The following is a 20,397-nucleotide window of genomic DNA, read 5'->3' on the forward strand; positions in this document are numbered from 1 at the left end:
GAATTATTTTTAAAATGCAACAGAGATGCTTTAGAGTTGTTAGGGATAAGATTGATCCATTGTTGCAAAGCAGCAAAGAAGAAAAAAAGGAGCTCAAAAATTATTACATGGAGAAAGAAGTCTAGCATCTTGATTGAGGCAGATCAAAGTGGGGTCTTTAGAAGAGAGAAGAGGGCTCCTGGATAGAGGGAGACCGAGAGAGAGGGGGAGAGGCAAGCCGACACGACTTGGCGTCCCTTGCAAGAGAGCCTGAGAGGGTGACGTGGCTGGGGGCATTCCCGGAGAAGCTGCGAGTGATTTAAACCCAGCGAAACTGGAAGCTGCAGGCAGCAACCTTCTTGCTTGCTGGGACCCAGCGAGCGGGGAGTGAGAGGAAGGGGGCGTGGTGAGACTGCGGGGAGCGCCTAGCTGTTGGTACAGGCGCGCTAACAGGGAGAGCAAATAGTGACTGAGTGCTGCTGTGGTCAAGCGGAGGAATTTTATTCAGTTACCCTCACAACAATAAATAGTAAATGATATGGCAAACAGGTATTAATAAAATAGTAACCCTTTATTAATATAAATATGCCAAACTCATTATAAGGATTGTTGTACAGTTGGAAGATATATTTACAATGGGAATTAGGCAGTCTTAGGGCAAAATACAAACTATTCTATGCAAATTAGGAGGCAGCAACTTGGAAAGAGAAATTCCCTGAGAGCAGATAGTGCTCAAATACAGCGGGGGGGAGACTTGGTAAGAACCTTTAAACCCAAAGTGCAATGAATTAGTCACCCACAGCTAGTTTTACCCACATGGGGGATGCTGCTGCTGCTTCATTAACTTTGGGGCACTCTTGTAAGGCGCAGCACGGCAGTTGCTGGCAAGAAAGTTTTACTGCGTGGTCCCAGGCTGGTCTGGCTTCAGTGGATGGTGGGCAGTTAACAATGCTCTTCATGACGGGATCTTGCTTGGTTTCTGGGTAAACTGAGGCACGCATGATTCTGGTGGCAAGAGGAAGCAGACTAGGTGACTTCAGCTTCTAGGCTTCTGGCTTCTCCGGCTTGCATGTATATGGCTCATGGCTTTATCCCAGGCTCTGGACCAGACACTCGAGGCAGGGCAGGGTGACTCGAGGCAGCTTCTACGAGACTGGTCCACATAGGCTTGAAGCAAGGCAAGGCTTCAGCAGGCTTGAGCAAGGCAAAGGCAAGGCAAGGCAAGGGTGACTACCAAGGCACTTGTATATATACAAAATGCCAGAGGTCTATTGGTCCAATGGGGCACTGAAGCTAACCTGTAGCTGCCCAATGGAAAGCGTTCTGCCAGGCTATGACCATAAAAGGCAGAAGCAAGGACCTTGTATCTGGGGAAGCAGTGGTCAGCTTATGTGCTCTCACCCCAGATAAACGTCTTGTTTACCAGACAGGCAGGAGTCCTTTCCCTTTTGTTCTTCTCCCGCATTGCCCCATTTTCCTACAGGAAGGGTGAGACAGAAGGGGAGAGAAAGGGACCCTGTCTAGACTTCTTAAGGCCTGTCTGGGTTTGTACTGGGCCATGTTATGGCCCTACCATGACAAGTGTACCCCAGGGACTCCTTTTGAATTAGTTGGCACAAGCAGGGTGTGTGGGCAGGAGACAAGGTGCTTCAGTTTTACTGAAGGCACGATGGTGGCTACGTGGAGGAGGAAGACTGTGCTCTCTGCACCCACCAAAATGGATTCACATCCAGGCCACAGGTTGTGAGGAATGCCACAGCCTTTCACAGCCAACAGGAGGCAACACTGACTATGAGTGCATGCAGCATGAACAGGTTTTTGACCTGCTCACCCTGTTGGAACAGCTCCAGGATGAAGTGATGGAGCTCAGGGAAGAGGTGAGTAGGTTAAGAAGCATCAGGGAGAGTGGGAGAAAAATTGATAACTCGCACAAACCGATCTTTACAAATACAGAACAGGATAGTGGAGCGGAAGATTCGATATCCTCTCATCAGCAAGCTCCCCAGCCTTCCTGTAGTAACTGACATGTGCAGGGTCAATGGGAACAGGTTGCTAGCTGATGAAACAAACAATACAAATGGAGCAAAAGTTCTCCTTTAAAAAGTGCACCCCCCACAATGCCCTTGCAGAACAGGTATGAGGCTCTGCAGGAGGAACTGGTTGTGAGCAGAGACAAGGGTTCATGAAGGCTGAAAGTGCTACAAGGGCCAGAAGTACCACCAAGGCCAACTTACCTCAGACTAGCCGTAGAAACTGACCCTGAAAAGAAAAATCAAAGGGTTATTGTTGTAGGTGACTCCCTGCTGAGGGGAGCGGAGGGCCCAATATGCAGACCAAACCCACTTCATAGAGAGGTCTGCTGTCTCCCTGGTGCCTGGGTAAAGGATGTCGTAGGTAAACCTCCCACCATTGTGAGTCTTTCAGACTATTACCCACTTCTGGTTTTTCAGGTGGGTGGTGATGATGCAGCAGTGAGAGGCTCACAATCAATTAAAAGAGACTTCAGGACCTTGGGCCAACTGCTAAGGGATCAGGAGCTCAAGTTGTGTTCTCCACCCCTCTCACACTGGCGATGGGCAAGGGAACATTTAAGAAGAGCCAACAGGTCAATTCATGGCTCTGGGACTAGTGTCAATGACAGGGGTTTGGATTTTATGATCACAGCTCAGTTTACAGGGCACCAGAGCTGCAAGCAACCAATGGGATGCACCTGGCCAGAGTGGAAAAAGGATTCTACGGTAGAAGTTAGCAGGGCTCACTGATAGGGCTTTAAACCAGATTCAAAGGGGGGAGGGGTTATGAATCTCATGCTTGCCTGTGACAAACATTGGGGCAGCTCACCAGAGGCAGAGGGATGGAGTGCTAGCAAGGACTCTCAACTTGCTGCCCTGAGGCAAGCCATGGATGAAGCACTGGGACATCCCAAGGGAATCAAGGCGGATTTGCATGAGAGGGTGACACGGCCAGCCCAGCCGAAGTGCCTCTGTGCTAATGCACACAGCCTGCACAATAAGCAGGATGAATTAAGAGCCACTGTGCTGCTGGAAAGCCACCACATAGTGGCTATTACTGAAACTTGGTGGGATGATTCCCATGACTGGAACACAGGGACAGGTGGGTACAAGCTCTTTAGGAAGGACAGGCAGGGTAGGAGAGGAGGAGGTGTTGCTCTCTATATCAGTGAGCAGCTGGAATCAGTGGACCTTGTTCTCACCAATAGTGAAGGGTTTGTGACCAGTGTGAGGCTCAGTGATAACCTTGGCTGCAGTGACCATGAAACAATAGAATTTAAGTTCCTCAGGGCAACTAGAAGGATGTATCCCAAGCTTGCAACCCTGGATTTTGGGCATGCAGACTTTGATAGCTTCAGGGATCTGCTGGCCAAAGTGCTGTGGGACAAAGCCCTAGAGGGAAGAGGGGCCCAGGACAGCTGGTCAGTATTCAAGGATCACTTTCTCGGTGCCCCGGAGCAAAGCATATCCACAATGAGGAATGCAGGAAAGAATGCCAGGAGACCTGCCTGGACGAGCAAGGAGCTCCTGGACATGCTGTCACATCAAAAGAAACTCTACAACAAGTGGAAGAAGGACAGCTAGAATGGGGGGCATATGAGGAAGCTGCCTGAGCAGCAAGAGACCTGAGCTAAAGCTCAGTTAGAATTAAATCTAGCCAGGGGTGTCAAGGGGAACAGTAAAAATTTCTATAGGTATATTAATGGTAAAAAGAAAACTTGGGAAAGTGTGGGCCCTGTCAGAAAGGAAACAGGGGAACTAGTGAGAAGTGACATGGAGAAGGCTGAGGTTCTCACTGACTTCTTTACCTCAGTTTTCACTGGCAAGGGCTCCATCCACACTCCTGGAGTAACAGAAGGTAATGGCAGGAGCTGGAAGAAGGAACTGCTCATTGTGAGTGAAGATCACGTTTGTGACCGTCTGGAGGTCCTGAAAGTGTTCAAGTGCATAGGACTCAATGAGATACACCCAAGGTATTCCAAAAGTCATGGCAGTCTGGTGAAGTCCCCACTGGCTGGAAAAGGGGAAATATAACCCCCATTTTCAAAAAGGGAAAGAAGGATGATCCAGGGAACTATAGGCCAGTCAGTTTCACCTCTGCACCTGGTAAGAGGCACTGCTGAGGGAGAAGAACAATGAAGAGGTGCTTGGGTACAATCAGCGTGGCTTCACCAAGGGCAAATCCTGCCTGACAAACCTGGTGGCCTTCTCTGACAAGGTCACAACATTAATAGATGAAGGCCGAGCAACTGATGTCATTTACCCGGACCTGAGCAGAGCCTTCAACACTGTCCCTCATGACATCCTGGTCTCCAGGATGGTAAAGTCTGGGTTTGGTGGATGGACCATTCAGTGGATGAAGAACTGCCTTGATGGCCGCACCCAAAGAGTGGCTGTCAATGGGTCCATGTCCAAGTGGAGGCCAGTGACAAGTGGAGTCCCTCAGGAATCAGTCCTGGGACCAGTCTTGTTCAACATCTTTGTTGGTGACATGAACGTTGAGTGCATCCTCAGCAAGTTCACCTACAACACCAAGATGTGTGGTGCAGAAGACATGCTGGAGGGAAGGGATGGCATCCAGAGGGACCTTGACAGGCTGGAAAGGTGGATGCAAGCCACCTTGATGAGGTTCAATGAGACCAAATGCAAGGTCCTGTATCTGATATGGGCTGGGAAGGGACTGGCTGAAGACCAGCCCTGAAGAAAAGAACTTGAGGGTGCTGGTGGATGAGAAGCTCAACATGAGCTATCAGTGTGCGCTTGCAGCCCAGAAAGCAAATCACATCCTGGGCTGCATGAAGAGAAGCATAGCCAGCAGGTCGAGGGAGGTGATTCTCCCCCTCTACTCCACTCTGGTGAGACCACACCTGCAGCGTCCTGCGTTCAGTTCTGGCGTCCTTATTACAGGAAAGATCTGGACGTGCTGGAATGTGTCCAGAGAAGGGCCACAAGGATGATCTCCTATGCAGACAGACTGAGGGAGCTGGGGCTGTTCAGTTAGGAGAAGAGAAGGCTCTGAGGAGGCCTTATTGTGGCCTTCCAGTATCTGAGGGGACCTACAAGAAAGCTGGGGAGGGACTTTTTAAGATACTAGGTAGTGACAGGACTAGGGGGAATGGAACAAAACTAGAAATGGGTAGATTCAGATTGGATGTTAGGAAGAAATTCTTCACTGCCAGGGTGGTGAAACACTGGAACAGGTTGCCCAGGGAGATGGTAGAAGCCCCATCCCTGGAGGTTTTTAAGGCCAGGCTAGATGTGGCTCTGGACAACCTGATCTAGGGTGAGGTGTCCCTGCCCATGGTAGGGGGTTTGGAACTAGATGGTCCTTGAGGTCTTTTCCAACCCTAACAATGTTATGATTCTATGAATCTATGTCTTTGCCTAAGGACGTGTTGGATAGAAATTTCCATAGATTCAAGGAGAGACTAGAGAACATAGCAGAATAAAGTATTTTAAGAGGGTTAAATAATTTTCAACTAGAAGACTGCTGAACTTGACAGCAGCTAGAGTGTGGAAAAATGCCTGGGAAATCCCATAAATGCTGACTTTTCTTGTGGTCTCCGTATCTCACAATGAGAAAAATAATGTTGATCTAAACACTTCCATAACGGAGTATAGGTTGAGGGCAACATAAATTTGAAACTCTCAACCTCATTGCTGTCTAATGTTTTCTGCCACATCATATGCTACAGACATGTCAGTCCCTAATTTTGTCCTTTATTAAAGAACATTATCGCTGTCTGCTGTCAAAAGATCCCTCAAGGTCCTATGAAGCTTCTCATGTCTCTTTTGATCCATGCTAACTCTTCTGTTGTATTCCTTGTTGCCTGTTTTAAATTCTGCTACCTAAGATCAGAAAATTTGACTGAAGGTGCCTGATTGTTTTGGGTCAGTGAGGGGTCCAGCGTGAGCTGTAGTGATAGAGGAGTGAAGAGCTTAGGGGTCACTGTGGTAGAAACATGAGGAGAAGAACAGCAAACAATACTGAAGCATGCTTGAAATTGTTTGTCTGATGCTCTGCATCAGTTTAGTAGGATTTGAAAAGCCTACAAGTTGGTTAGACTTTCCAAATTGAAATGGTAAAGAAATTAAACCTATTAAAATGAAGAAAATAGCAGGGAATAAAGATGCTGAAAGTATGGAATTGCCAGTTCAGCTAGGACTTGATATTCTTGGTTGTAGAGGTATCCTGAAACTTTAATTCAAGGAACTCCTTCAAGTGAGACTCTTCTGCCAGAAATTAGGAAGGGTGCCTGGTCATCACTAGTATAAAATGTGAAATTCTTAATTTGCTTTCTCTTTATTTTAGGTTTGGTTTTCTCATGTGTGTTCAGTGATATTTTCTGTAAGGGAGAGGCAAAACTGCTCTAATGAACATTATCTTAGACTAAAATAATATGTATAATAAGAATGGGCTGAATTTCTGTTCATTATGCAGCTTTACCAGTTACCCTGCTAAAAGGAAGGCATTTTGTAAAAGACCTGTCTCAAACAGATTCACTTTAAAGAGTTCTCCCTTTTAGTGGGTCATGGATAATGTTAGAAACAGCAGGCATTTTTACTGTCTTGACAAGTATTTAATACACTAAAACTTTTCTTTACTAATGAGCCTCTCTGTATTTTAATCTTCTGTTTTCTCTGACCATTATAGAATCATAGAATGGTTTGGGTTGAAAGGGACCTCCAAAGGTCATCTAGTACAACTCCTCTGTAGAGAGCAGGGACATCCTCCACTAAATCAAGTTGACCTAGAGCCCTGCTGAGCCTCACCTAGAATATCTTCAGGGATGGGGCCTCCACTCTGGACAATCTGTTCTAGTGTTCCACTACTCTCATGGTAAAGAACTTGTTCCTGACATCCAATTTAAACCTGCTCTTCTCTAGTTAGAAGCCACTGCCCCTCGTCCTATGTCCTTTGTAAACAGTCTCTCTCCATCCTTTTAGTAGGCCATCTTCAGGTACTGGAAGGCCACTGTTAGGTCTCCCCAGAGCCTTCTCTTCCCCAGGCTGAAAAACCCCAGCTCTCTCAGCTTGTCCTCAGGAGAGGTGTTCCAGCCCTCTGATCACTTTTGTGGCCCTCCTCTGGACCCACTCCATCAAGTTATGTCCTTTCTGCATGAGGACTCCAGAGCTGGACGTAGTACTCCAGGTGAGGTCTTACGAGAGCAGAGTAAAGCAGCAGAATGACCTCCTTGATCTGCTGGTCACACTTCTTTTGATGCAGTCTAGGATGCAATTTGCCTTTGGGGCTGCAAGCACACATTGTTGGCTCATGTTCAGCTTCTCAGCTTTTTTACAGGGCTGTTTTCTATTACCTCATCCCCTAGCCTGTATGTCTCCCTTCTCCTTCCTGATCTATGAGTAATATTCTCTGCATTATAACAAAGTTGCCCTGCATTTACCATCTTCTTGGAAAAGTTTTAGGGTTTTCTATTTTAAATGTTAAAAAAAATAGTAGTGTCTAAGTATTTTCACTTCCTTTATAACTCATGGGAGATACACAAAACAGCTGGGTAAACACATTCAAGTTGCAGTTTTAAAATCTGAGACTTATCGTAATCCTTCTCATCTAATCAGATACTTATTCTAGCAGGAATTAAAACCCTAGAACTATTTGCTTATCATCAACATCTTTATTTTAATAGATATCTCTACCACAATAAAGTAGGTTAGGAATTTTTTAATCAATACCAAAATAAACATATAATAAACATATTTTCAATAATTTTGAAGAAAATATTAAAAAATTTTTATTTTGTCCTGGTATAAAATGCAAATGGGCTTTTCTTTGCATTGCATTCTTAGAGCCTTTTTGTTTATTTTGTTTTATTTACCATCACTTCTGATATCCTGTAGTACAACTATAGCTAGAAACTGAAATACAGTATTAATGGATGTACTTAATGGATCCATTAACAAACATCTCTCAGTTTTCATGTTGAATGAACAATGCATTTATGAGGAATGATTACTGCTGATATTTTCAGCTCCTTAAAATACATCTCATGTCAACGTATAACTTCATTGGATAGATTGCAGTAACTCTATTAACCAGCTATAATATTTTGAAATCCCTTGTCCCGTGACTGATGGGTTTTTAGACTGATAATGAATAACAAGAGATTAAAGGATACATACAGAATTCTGAACTGATTGTATGCTGTGATCTGTCCATGGTCCTTTGTATACTTCCACATAAAAGGCGTCAATTTAAAAAAACGTGGAAATAACGTCTTAGCGAAAAAGTTTTAACATGTCCCCTTTCCTAAACTGCTCTTTTCAAATAACAGAAAAAGAAAATGCAGAAAATGCACCAAATTTTGTAAGCAATTTTCACTCCCAAGAAACCACTAGTTAGTTGTTTGAGAAGTGAGAAAAATCAAGGATATGCTCAGGTATGAGAATGTTTGGGGATTTGATTGTTTGGGGGTTTTGCATATACGTCTCTCTCTCCTGCTATTGTAACTGCTGTCTCATGAAATTTTAATTCAGGCTGCGCCGACATCGATTACCTACTCCACTCTACCTCACTCCTAGAGGAAGTAACAATCAGATAATGCATTCTGCTTTAAGAAAAAATCACCTGGTTATGCTCTGTTTAGCCAAACCCCCCAAATATTCAGGGCAAATATTGTTAAATGGTGAAAAATAATGCTGCCTGTCTGTTTACCCTAAGAATTTGGTTTAAATTTTTTTTCCACTATGTAATATTTTCTGAATAATATCATTCTAAATGCTTTTACTCTGATGTTATTCCATCTTAAACTAAAAACCTCAAACAGGAAAAATACTTGAGCATGTGCTAGTTAGGACTTTGAGAGATCTTCTCCAAGAACTTAGTCAAAATAGCTCTTAAGATCAAGTACTAAACTCATCCAAGAACTATTTATTTAATGTATCTCTAGAACTGTGTCCTAGACTACGCTTATTCAAAAGAAGCAAGAAGAGCAGCAGCAGCAGCCCTGAATTTCAGAACAAACAGAGCACAAGAAAGCTGCTTTTCAGTCTTATGTTCAAAAATGCTGAATATACTGCTAAAGGCCTTAAAGCTTGGATGTGAGGTTGCAGCTGAGAAGCAGGGTGTAAATGAACTTCAGAAACAAAAAGGGAAACAATGTTCACAAACTCTTGTTTTCTGTTTTAGTAGGTGTTGATATTATGCCACTAATTTTTTAACATACTGCTTTAATTAGCACTGTTTACTGAGGCCTCCTGTTCAAGTACTTATTTTTGCCACATTTACATAGACAGAAGGTAATGTTTTTCTCAAGCTGAAGTAGAAAAGACTACTGTGTATAAGTAGCAAATGTCTTTCTCAAGTGTCAAAAAGAAAATCCCGACTGTTAGGGAGTGTGAAAGATGTTTCTTTTTAACAGCTCAGAGTATGTCACTAGTTTCACAGTGAACCAGGGCACTGTGGAAAAGCTTGCACTGCTAGCAAAAGTGAAGTCAGCCAAAAGCTTTCAGTAACTATAAATGATATTTAAATCATTTTTAGCTTATCACAACAAAGCTTCAGTTATAGCTGATGCATGCTAGTTAAGTGGACATGTTAAATGAATATTATTACCTGTTTTCCAGGAAAATGCATCAGATCTGAGCCTATGCTAGCATCAGTCAGATTCAAGTATTTCAAGTATTTTCAGGCTAGGTATTCTGTAATCATCCATTTAAAAAGTATTTTCCAGAGGCGAATTCTCAAATCGTGAAAAATGCCTCGCAGTCATTTATTTATGTGGTGCAACCTTGGTAATGAGAATAATTAAAATATTCTTAGTTATATATATCTGACATATCAGTGTCATTCCTTCTTCCTATAGTTTTAATAGCATCCTGTCACCCAGAAGGAATTATTTTCAGTTTGATAAGGACCCGGGTAAGGCAAACTTTGGAGATACATGTAAAAAAGAAAAAAAAAAAATGTTCAGTTACTGATTTCCAAATAAGGTATAACCATACTTTAAGTATGAAGAACAAAATCCTAAGCACTTTGAGCATTTCAGGTAAAAAACTGTTTGGAGTTGGCTTAGACTGTATAGGATAAATAAACTCTCCATCTAATCATAATTTATTACTCAAAGAGGTGTTGTAAAAAAAGCTGACTTTTAAAGGTTTTGTTGTCTAGATTTTTCAAATATCACACTCCAATGGAAGCACTACTGAGGTACTGTTCAGAGTTTAATAATAAGAAAAATCTTTTTAGCAAACACATGGATTTTCAGGTGATGCAAATGAAGAACATCGGGAGCTACCACATACCTACAGAGGTCTGGAGTAATGGCCTCTTACACTAAAAAGCTACTGCTGAAATCAGATTTCTTTGTGATAATGTTAATTTATATTTGAAGAAAAGTTATTAAAAATTTGAAAATAGGAATAAGTGTTCATGAGTATACCTCAAGTGCAAGGCATGCTTTTAAAACAGGGTATACAAATGTCATGGAAGCAGTAGAGAACCAGTGAGCATTGCTTAATCCAGACTAGTGACGTAAATGGCAAAAGTGTCAGTATGATCCAAGGCAGAGAAGTTCATTGGCAGCTGAACCACAGCAGAGTTTAGCCTGCACTGGACAAACTTCTGTAGAGGAAAACATTGCCAGCAACCACAAGGCAATTACCAAAACCTTTTTGGTTTATATGGTAGCAAGAATTATTTCAGATTTACAGAGTATATAACAAGGCAAAAGTGACAAAAACTTCTTCAAATACTCCTTGTTAGTATTAAATAAATTGATTTAATTTTACACAAAATTGCAATGTAATTTGAATAGCACTCCAAGATGTTATATTTTTGGTTTATCAGCAAGTAACAGGTGCAGAGTTTGTGCTCAGCTTTTATTTGGAAACTCCTCATTTTCAGTGACATTGATGTGTTGCATGATTCATATTGCTTTCATAAGAATTGCCAAAAATCACATTTTTCAGGAGTTTCTCTTTCTGAATTCTTACTGGAGCTGTATTTAGATCTGGCAAATCTTTTGAACTTTCTGTTTGTAATTTGACATAAGTTTCTAATAAAATAATTAGACAGTCTATCTGTTTTCTGACAATAAAGATTCTCAATCCTATTAGTTCTATTGTTCTGGTGTGGAAATTGAAGAAAGGCCTCAAGCTATTTGTAAGGTAGATAAGACTTGGGAAAAATTGTGATTGTGAGGGGCCAAATAAAAGAATTTCCTGGATTTTTAAAAGATACTGCCTAGGTCTTAAAAAATTAATCTTTTTTATATTTACAGAACAAAGCTTAATATAAGAGTCTTTAAAATAAAATATATTTGAAATAGCGATACCTTTCCATTAACTTTTCATCCTAACACAGCACTGATAGCACAATAGTACTGATCATGGGGAAATGGCATAGGCTGTTAAATATCCTGAAATCTTTGATCTAAGTTGCAGTTAAAGTAACATATGTCAAAAATATTTCTAGAGGGACCTGAGAGTAAGCTTTGAGAAAAACATTGATTAGTTTTAGATAACAGCACTGGCTAAGATCACGTGTAAGTATACCAGTTAATTAATTATAAAGATCTTATGTCCAAATTTTCATCGATTTGTATGCCAGTCATAAATTTATATATTATAATCTCTGAAATAATTCAGAATTAGGTAATAGGTTGCTACAAAGTAGTTAGGAAAAGGGAACTTGTTAACTGTGCAGCTAACAGCAAAACTCACCTACATTCACCACAAGGGGAAAAAGCATGTCCTTTTATATATTATACACAGAAAAAAATCATTTAAAAAGCCAATCCAAAGCAAACCCAAAAAGCTAACTAGAAAGTATCTGGAAAATATCTAGAGTATTTTGAGGGCTGCACAGAATTCAATGTTGGTGTCACCCATCTCAGTGGTGATGTTGCAGAAAACACTTGGAAGAAATTTTAAGAGGTCAGTGAAGCCTGATAAATCTGTCATAGGAAAAAAAGGTCAGCAGACTGTAGAAGCAGGAGAAAAATTACAGCATTAGATCATCTAGACTAACCATGTTTCTGTTAACTTCTTGTGAGACCACCCATATTTGGATGTATTTCATTGCCCAAGAGCGCCCCCTTGATAACTTGGGGAGTTTCCACATCTTTAAACCTCATTACGTTTCTCCTGGTTAATTTGATTTTATTTCTGAAAAAGGTCTTGCTTATGTTTAGTAACCTTTTCACGAAAAAGCCCCCCAAAAAACAATCCAGAAATAAAAGTCTTTCTCAGGCAAATGCAGCTACCAAAGTTTTAATCAGTTATGACTGAATAAAGGGGAGATAAACAGTTTTATCAGGAGACATTAAAGGACTTCATGTAGAACAGTGTGTGGATTTGCATTAGCACATTTGAGCTCAAACTCTTCAAACTTACTTTACATTCTTATGTGAAAAGCAAGACCAAAATAAAGCAGTGATATGATACAGATTCCTTGAAAGCAGGAATCATGCAGGCACACAGGGACTCACTTGTGGAGATCCTACTTTTCCCTTAAGATCCATGAATGTTTGATCACACAACTGGAATTAATTTCCATAACAAACCTGAATGACATCTGCTCATGACTGTCATCTGGCTGCTTTCCATGCTGCTGCAGCATCTCTGAATTGCCAATCCATTTCCAAGCCAGAGATGGAAAAATGATTCAGCAGGGAGAAAGCCCCACCAAGCTCGAGGCTCCTAGTACACTGCATGTAATCCAGGACAGACAGGTCAAGCTTTGAATGAGACCACAAACACAGACATCTACCCACAGGAAATTCGTATTAATTCATGTAGTAGGAGTAGTAGTACCAAGGGAAGCTCATTAGTAATCTGGGTCAGTTGTCTTAGGAACAGTATATGTAATGATTTTTAAAAGATAGAAAACGCTTTAGATCATGTCAGACCCAGAAGAGCTTAATGATGTGAGGACTACTTATGAGTTGTATTCCTGTTTTCCAGCAATGCTTTCAAGGAGAAATTAGGAATTATCCTTTCCCCTGCTCTGCCAGAGAAAGCCAGAAGTGAACAGATAGAGTCGAAAAGTACAGATAAGAGTTCTGTGTAGAAGCCACACATCTTAGTAAAGGTACTTGGCATTTAGGTGACACAGAAAAAAGGCTAATATGATTTTGGGGGCACTGAGGCTACTTCAGCACTTTTTTTAGCATTGTAACCATTTGTAATGTTTCTTGATGGTCCACCTGTTAAAATGCAGAGATCCATATGGCTGATTTTCAAATAATACATGCTGCCAAGTCCAAAATGAAATGGAAAAGTGATCTGAATGAAAAATGCATATAAAAATGGGGTAAAGCTTCATCTCATTTTGAAGTCTTGCCAAAATGCCATGGCCCTGGATTCTGAAATCGTGTACTCTGCAGCTGCAGCAAAATGGCACTAGTAGTAGCAGTCAACAGCTGAGTCTGATGTTAATGGTTGTGCGGGGAGGGGGTGTTCAATTTTCCAATTCAGACTGAGCAGGATAAGTGAAGCAGCATTATAAATACTTTGCAGCATTATAAATACTTCAAAAATTTATCCCTAGTAAAGCATATTTATATTAAAAAAACCTTAACAATAGTGTTTTGAATGTAAATGAGGTTTGAAAATGGAGACAGAATGGATCAAAGTACACACATCTAAGAGACTAAAAATTTCTGAAGGCTAAACTGAATGTCTGATAAGAGAGTAACTCTGATTCAGACTGTGGAATAAAATACTCTCAGAGAGGTCCTTTGAAAAAACAAACAGCAGCAACATAACCCAATGATATTTCACCAAACAGGTCTTTTGACATGTTTCTAAACATGGGATGGTTGACTGTGCTTGAGACAGTATGCATAGAGTTCTACAAGACAAAATCTAAACAAAAACTCAGTTGGACACCACAATACCAGGACATGAAAACAGACAGGGTCAACTACGGCATGTCAGGGCAAGCCAGTTTGGAAACAGATGCAAGAACCTAAATATGTTGTATCACTTTCAGGATTTGGCAATGTCAGCAGGCTTTGCACAGCGTATAGAAAGAACACAATATGGTTAAAGGCTTCATCAACATCTCTCTGGTGCAGGAAGAGATCACAGACAAAATTGAAAGATGAAGGGTACAAGCAGACTTGTGCCAAAATCAACCACCAACTGAGACTGCTGCTCTGACAAAGTGTCAGAGGCAATCCTGATGGATGAGGTTTGAGAAGCAGAAGAAAACATCATTAGGGAAAATTTACCAAAAGGGATTAAAATTAAAAATGTGTGTTAGTACACCAGTAGACTTCTGTTATATCCTGGGGATAATTTCATGGAAGGAAGTAAAACAGAGAAATGTAAAAATCGTCTTTGTATGAAATTATTTTCTCCTTGTTAATTGCCTGGTACATTGTGATTTGCTACCTGCCTGTACATTATGTGCCTGAGTGTTGCTGTATTTAAGTAGTCCATTTTCCACAGGTTTTTATCACAGAGAGCTTCAGAACTGGGGTTTACTTACAAGTCTTTGGGAGAAATGTTAGCAGAAGATATCATACAACAGCAAAGCAAGTACTCATGAGCAGGCTAAATTACTGATTAATGACACACTTTCTTTGCAAAGCATAAGGCAAAGATTTGTGTATAAATGTTGGTTTATTTCATGTGGTCCTCTTTTCCCTTTGACTTTTGTCCCTTTGAATAATAACGAATGCTGCACAGAGCACAAACCTGTGGAAGCTAATCAAGTCTATACTCTGGATAGCCACAGGAACAGATGAGAAAGTGATTGAAAAATTCCTCCTGCTTTTATACTTCAAAGGTGCAGACTAAAGATGGTATGAACTAGAAATGTATATTATTTATAGGACAGATTTGCATGGTGCTTTTATGATTAATCAAAATAGACTACTGCAGCTTTTCCACTTTGCTTGTGCTAGACTGAAAGCAGTACTTAAGTAATACTATATTTTGTTACTCGTAACAGCTGTGTCATTACTAATACTGCAATTTTGTAGCATACAGCCTCTCTTTTTCTAGGGCATAATTTGCAATTCCTCTGTAAACTATAATCCAGGGGACTTACACTGTTGGATAAGAAGCCCTGGTGTATTTATTAACATTTTCTTGTAAAGATATAATGTATCTTACCACAGTTTCTCAAAGCTTTCAGTCTCAGGTTGTTTTTGTTTTTAATAATCTTTACACTCAAAATAATTGTCTTCCACAAACATTACATTACAATGTGATAGGTACATACAGAGAGCAGCAGAATTTTAGAAGTGTATAGACTTCCTCAGAAGTCTATAGAGCAGGAATTTGCATGACTTGCCTACTGTTAGCTTGATGGCAAATACCTAATGTATGTGTGGCAAAATCCTGTTTTTCCCATGTTAGAAAGCATTCCTCTCTTTCCTCATTGATTGCAGCAAGAACCAAAGTGCTTAGCTGAGATATGATCCCTAGCTGATATTATTGTTAATCTTCCGTTCTTGCTTCCTTTCTTAACTTCACTTTTATGGAAGTTGCTTCTTCTTTGCTTTGTTATCTATCCCTCCAACAAAAACAGTGTCTAGCACAGCATCAGGGAGAAAAACAGTATACTTTTGTGCTGTTGTTGCTCCCACTGCTGCTACTTGTGCTGCTAACAGAAAGAAGATACTGGATTACATGGAACAGTATATTAACCACTGTGAGCATTCATAAATAAGTGATCTTGCCTACTGACTGACATTTTTTTTTTTTCAGGCTAGGTATTCTGTAATCATCCATTTAAAAAGTATTTTCCAGAGGTGAATTTTCAAATCGTGAAAAATGCCTCGCAGTCATTATTTATTTATGTGATGCAACCTTGGTAATGAGAATAATTAAAATATTCTTAGTTATATATATCTGACATATCAGTGTCATTCCTTCTTCCTATAGTTTTAATCTCAATTGCTCTTTATAGAAGCACTTTGCTTCTATAGCAATCCCTTAGATTTTTCAACCAGTGTCATCATGCTTGTGTGCAAAATTTCTGTATTTTAATAAGATTTATTAGAAAAACAGTAGCAAAGAGCTTTAAAGCCCATCTTGCTGTTTTTTTCCAATACCTGTGAAATTTTCAAGCCCTTTCAGATGAATCCTCCATGTGCATTAGAGATGTGTATTTGTTAATAATACTCTTATATTTGTAGCAGTTTCTCTTTAGATCCTTCTTTAGTGTCATGTTTACCATGTTATTTCTCCCTGTCAATATATGTAAACAATATTAAGGATCATCATACACTTTAGTTAAGACCTTTAAAGAACACAATTCCATTTGCTTTCTGTTTACCAGTTGCACCTGGCAGGATATAGTTACTTCTTTATCTTCTGTATTACTCATGTCCTACCTGTTATTTGACTTCCAGGTTTTTTCAGCAAAAACTAACAGAAACAATATTTTTAAAGTGTAGGGAGTATAACTAAAGCTAGACAAACCAAAGACTCACTGGCATCTGCAGTATCTGAACTGAGAATTTTGAATAGCCACCTTAACCAGACCTGCAGCTTGTTGCTGAAATCGGTGTTTCCCTGAAACTCTTTATCTTACTTTTTTTTTTCAGTGGCAAACTAGACTAGGTTGAGTGAAGAGGATAAAAACAAGTAAGTTGTAGAGAGCCAGAGCTGATTCACTGTTTTTCATGATCCCAAACTGAACCTCCCACATTCCACATCACAGTTAAATTTCCTAATTGGACATAAGTTATCTGCTCCCGAATGAGCCATATTGGTTGTAATTTGTTTACAAGAAAAGGGAACTTGGTAGCTTTCCCAAATCCGTGTTTTGATTTGTGATAAGAGTATTTGTTTTTTACTGTGACAACCTTCAGTAGGCTTTTAGAGTCCTGGTAAAATGATGCTGTTAATACCCTTCCTCTGACATTCTTAGAAAATAATTTTTTCATACTTCATATATGATCTGAATAATTTTGTTGTGAATCATGACTGCACCTTGTTTTAGTCATGTTATTTGCCTTCCAATCTGCTTAAAAGTTTGGTCAGCTCTCACCGTTCATCTTCTGACAATCACTTCACCATGCTAGGAAGCAAAACATGAAAACAGAGCTGCAGAGTTAACGAGCAATCCTGCAGATGTGTGCTGTAGCAAAACACCGGTTCAGGACAAAGTACTCATACCTAGAAGTCTCTCTGTCTGTAGTTTTCAAAGCAACTTTCCTTTCAGGAGGTAACTATTTCTTAGAAGAACAGCAATGTTATTGTGCAAAAATGGTCAGTCCTTTAGCACATTTTGTATACCCATGGCCTCACCTTTACACTTTTTGATATGCCATTGCTCCCTAAAATCTCCTGAAGGATATTCATTTAGGATAGGTGGATATACTGTACTCAGTAGACCATGTGGTATGTCTATTATACTTTCACTTTGCTCCATTTTGTTTTGGGCCATGAGAGTCTGGCAAACTGAAGACAAGGGTAGTAGCAGAGCTTAGTGCTGACAGTTCTGCTAGGGTGCAGTATCGCTACTTTCTGTTCTGAAGCCAGGTAGTAAGTACTAAGTCTTTATAAAACCCCCACATATTAAATAACACAAACTAACTTGCAGTAAACCCAAGTTTTTAGCCTATACTGTAACACCAGTGAGCCAGGGGTTGTGATGTGTTTATGTTACACAATAGAAAGTATGCAGTCATTGTATTAATGATTTTGAAGATGCTGTTAGAAACAGGCCAACCTTCTGATTTATCTGGGAATACATTACATGTGTTAGGACAAATATGTTCTCTTCTATCTTCTTGTCTCAGTACTGCTATCCTAACTTTACTGTATCTCATTATATGCACATTTAAATTTAGTATATTTATGAAAGTTGATGACGCTACAATTTTCTTGGCGTTTTGGATGAAAAGTCAGACTCAGTTGTAAAAGATGAGTGGAAGAAAGTATCAGTTTTACTGAAATCCTAAATGCTTAAATTTTCATGATTTATAATGAAAGATGGAAATTTTATGTGTAATTCAAAATATTTCCTGTAAATTGTTGTTGACTGATCCTGTGCTACAATACAGCAATATTAAATTCTGGTAGAAAGCAATTACTTTTCATGGAGTATTAGAACAGCCATAACTGAGATGACCAGAAGTATTTTAATTACACTGCATATTATATCCTTTATTCCCAACTATCTCTTGTGCTCAGAAAAGTAGCTAACACACATGAAGTATACGTGGCATAAGGAAGTGCCAATATTTTTACTTAGGATCTGATTTGGCTGTTACTGTTCGTAAGGCTTCAGTATATGCTGTTCACGGTAGGCTTAGCTATACATGACATTTTCCACTAGACTTATTTTCCTCCATCAAGAATTATACTTCTCTGTGAGACTTTTATTCTGCCCTGAAGAAGGATTCATGCACAGCTGCTTGCTGATAAACTTTTCTCCATTAGAAGCTATTTTCTTGGTACTGATCCTTTGCTACATTCTCCAAGTCTCCACACCTACTTTTAAAGCATTGAAGAGCCTAACAAAGCAGTATACAAACAGACATTGCCAAACAGTCATGGCAGCTACAAATAATCTTCAATCTAACCTGCAAAGCCACAAAAATTAATCTCTGAGCAAATGAAAGTCTAGCCTTGCTACTCCTCTCTACAAAGATGCAGCACAGAATGTGCACTTCCTCAAAGAGCACTGGCTCTTGAATCCTTGTGTTTTTAGGTGCACACCTTTACTTTCACAGTAGAAGCTGTTAAGACAAAATGACTATGACGAATGGGAATGAATGAAGAAAGGAAGAAAATTTGGACTGGCGGGTTCTAAACAAAGCTCTTTGGTGTAAGGCAGATGTGCTAAAAATGTCACTCATTGTGCAAAATGGTGATAAGGATATATTGTTGGTGACTCACTCTAGAAAAGAAAAGAAGAAAAGAAAAGGAAAGAAAAGAAAAGGAAAGAAAAGAAAAGGAAAGAAAAGAAAAGGAAAGAAAAGAAAAGGAAAGGAAAGAAAAGAAAAGAAAAGAAAAGAAAAGAAAAGAAAAGAAAAGAAAAGAAAAGAAAAGAAAAGAAAAGAAAAGAAAAGAAAAGAAAAGAAAAGAAAAGAAAAGAAAAGAAAAGAAAAGAAAAGAAAAGAAAAAAGAAAAGAAAAGAAAAGAAAAGAAAAGAAAAGAAAAGAAAAGAAAAGAAAAGAAAAGAAAAGAAAAGAAAAGAAAAGAAAAGAAAAGAAAAGAAAAGAAAAAAGAAAAGAAAAGAAAAGAAAAGAAAAGAAAAGAAAAGAAAAGAAAAGAAAAGAAAAGAAAAGAAAAGAAAAGAAAAGGAAAAGGAAAGGAAAGGAAAGGAAAGGAAAGGAAAGGAAAGGAAAGGAAAGGAAAGGAAAGGAAAGGAAAGGAAAGGAAAGGAAAGGAAAGGAAAGGAAAGGAAAGGAAAGGAAAGGAAAGAAAAGAAAAGAGAAAAGGAAAAGAAAAGGAAAAGAAAAGAAAAGAAAAGAAAAGAAAAGAAAAGAAAAGAAAAGAAAAGAAAAGAAAAGAAAAGAAAAGAAAAGAAAAGAAAAGAAAAGAAAAGAAAAGAAAAGAAAAGAAAAGAAAAGAAAAGAAAAGAAAAGAAAAGAAAAGAGAAGAAAAGAAAAGAAAAGAAAAGAAAGAAGAAAAAAGAAAAGAAAAGAAAAGAAAAGAAAAGAAAAGAAAAGAAAAGAAAAGAAAAGAAAAGAAAAGAAAAGAAAAGAAAAGAAAAGAAAAGAAAAGAAAAGAAAAGAAAAGAAAAGAAAAGAAAAGAAAAGAAAAGAAAAGAGAAAAGAAAAGAAAAAAGAAAAGGAAAGAGAAAAGTGCCTTTACTGTATAGATCTGTCATGGATTAAGTTGAACCTGCTGCTTTCATTCACACATACTGTAGTCATGCCAGCTTCAAAAAAGGTTCTAATTGGAGCAAAGTATTATGGGGTTTGAAGCTCAGATTGCAACATGGGAGGCTTCCTGTTCCAGTTGCTGCTTCTGGATTCTGGGTTCTTGGGTGTTGCCCCTTTGCTGAAGGCATAATGGTGGAATGGGTGGGAGTTGAGTAGCTGATGGTTTTGGGTTTCTGTTTTATACTGAGTTTTTTTCCCTGTGTATTTCACTGCACTTCTTCTGAAAATGGGCTAAGCTAAGCTAATGATGCATTTTATTATTAGATTAATTAGATTATTGGGTAAGGTAATTATGCATTGTGATTATGATATATTAAATTCTTCTCTATTTATCTTAACCCCGAGTTTTGTGTATTGGGAGACCAGGGAGTTTAGCCCTTGTGCTAACCCACTACAAGATCAAAAGGGTTTGTAATTAAAAATGATCTTGGGGATTTGTTGCTACTTTAAGCAGTATCACATAAAACATAGGCTGCAGATGCATCATTTATCATTGTTTTTTTCTGAAGAGACAGACAGGATGAGACAATATTTCAAATATTACTTAAATTTTGCTACCTCAGTATTCTTTTAGAGTACTAAAGTAAACA

Source organism: Indicator indicator, chromosome Z, assembly GCF_027791375.1.
Source record: "Indicator indicator isolate 239-I01 chromosome Z, UM_Iind_1.1, whole genome shotgun sequence".
NCBI lineage: Eukaryota > Metazoa > Chordata > Aves > Piciformes > Indicatoridae > Indicator > Indicator indicator.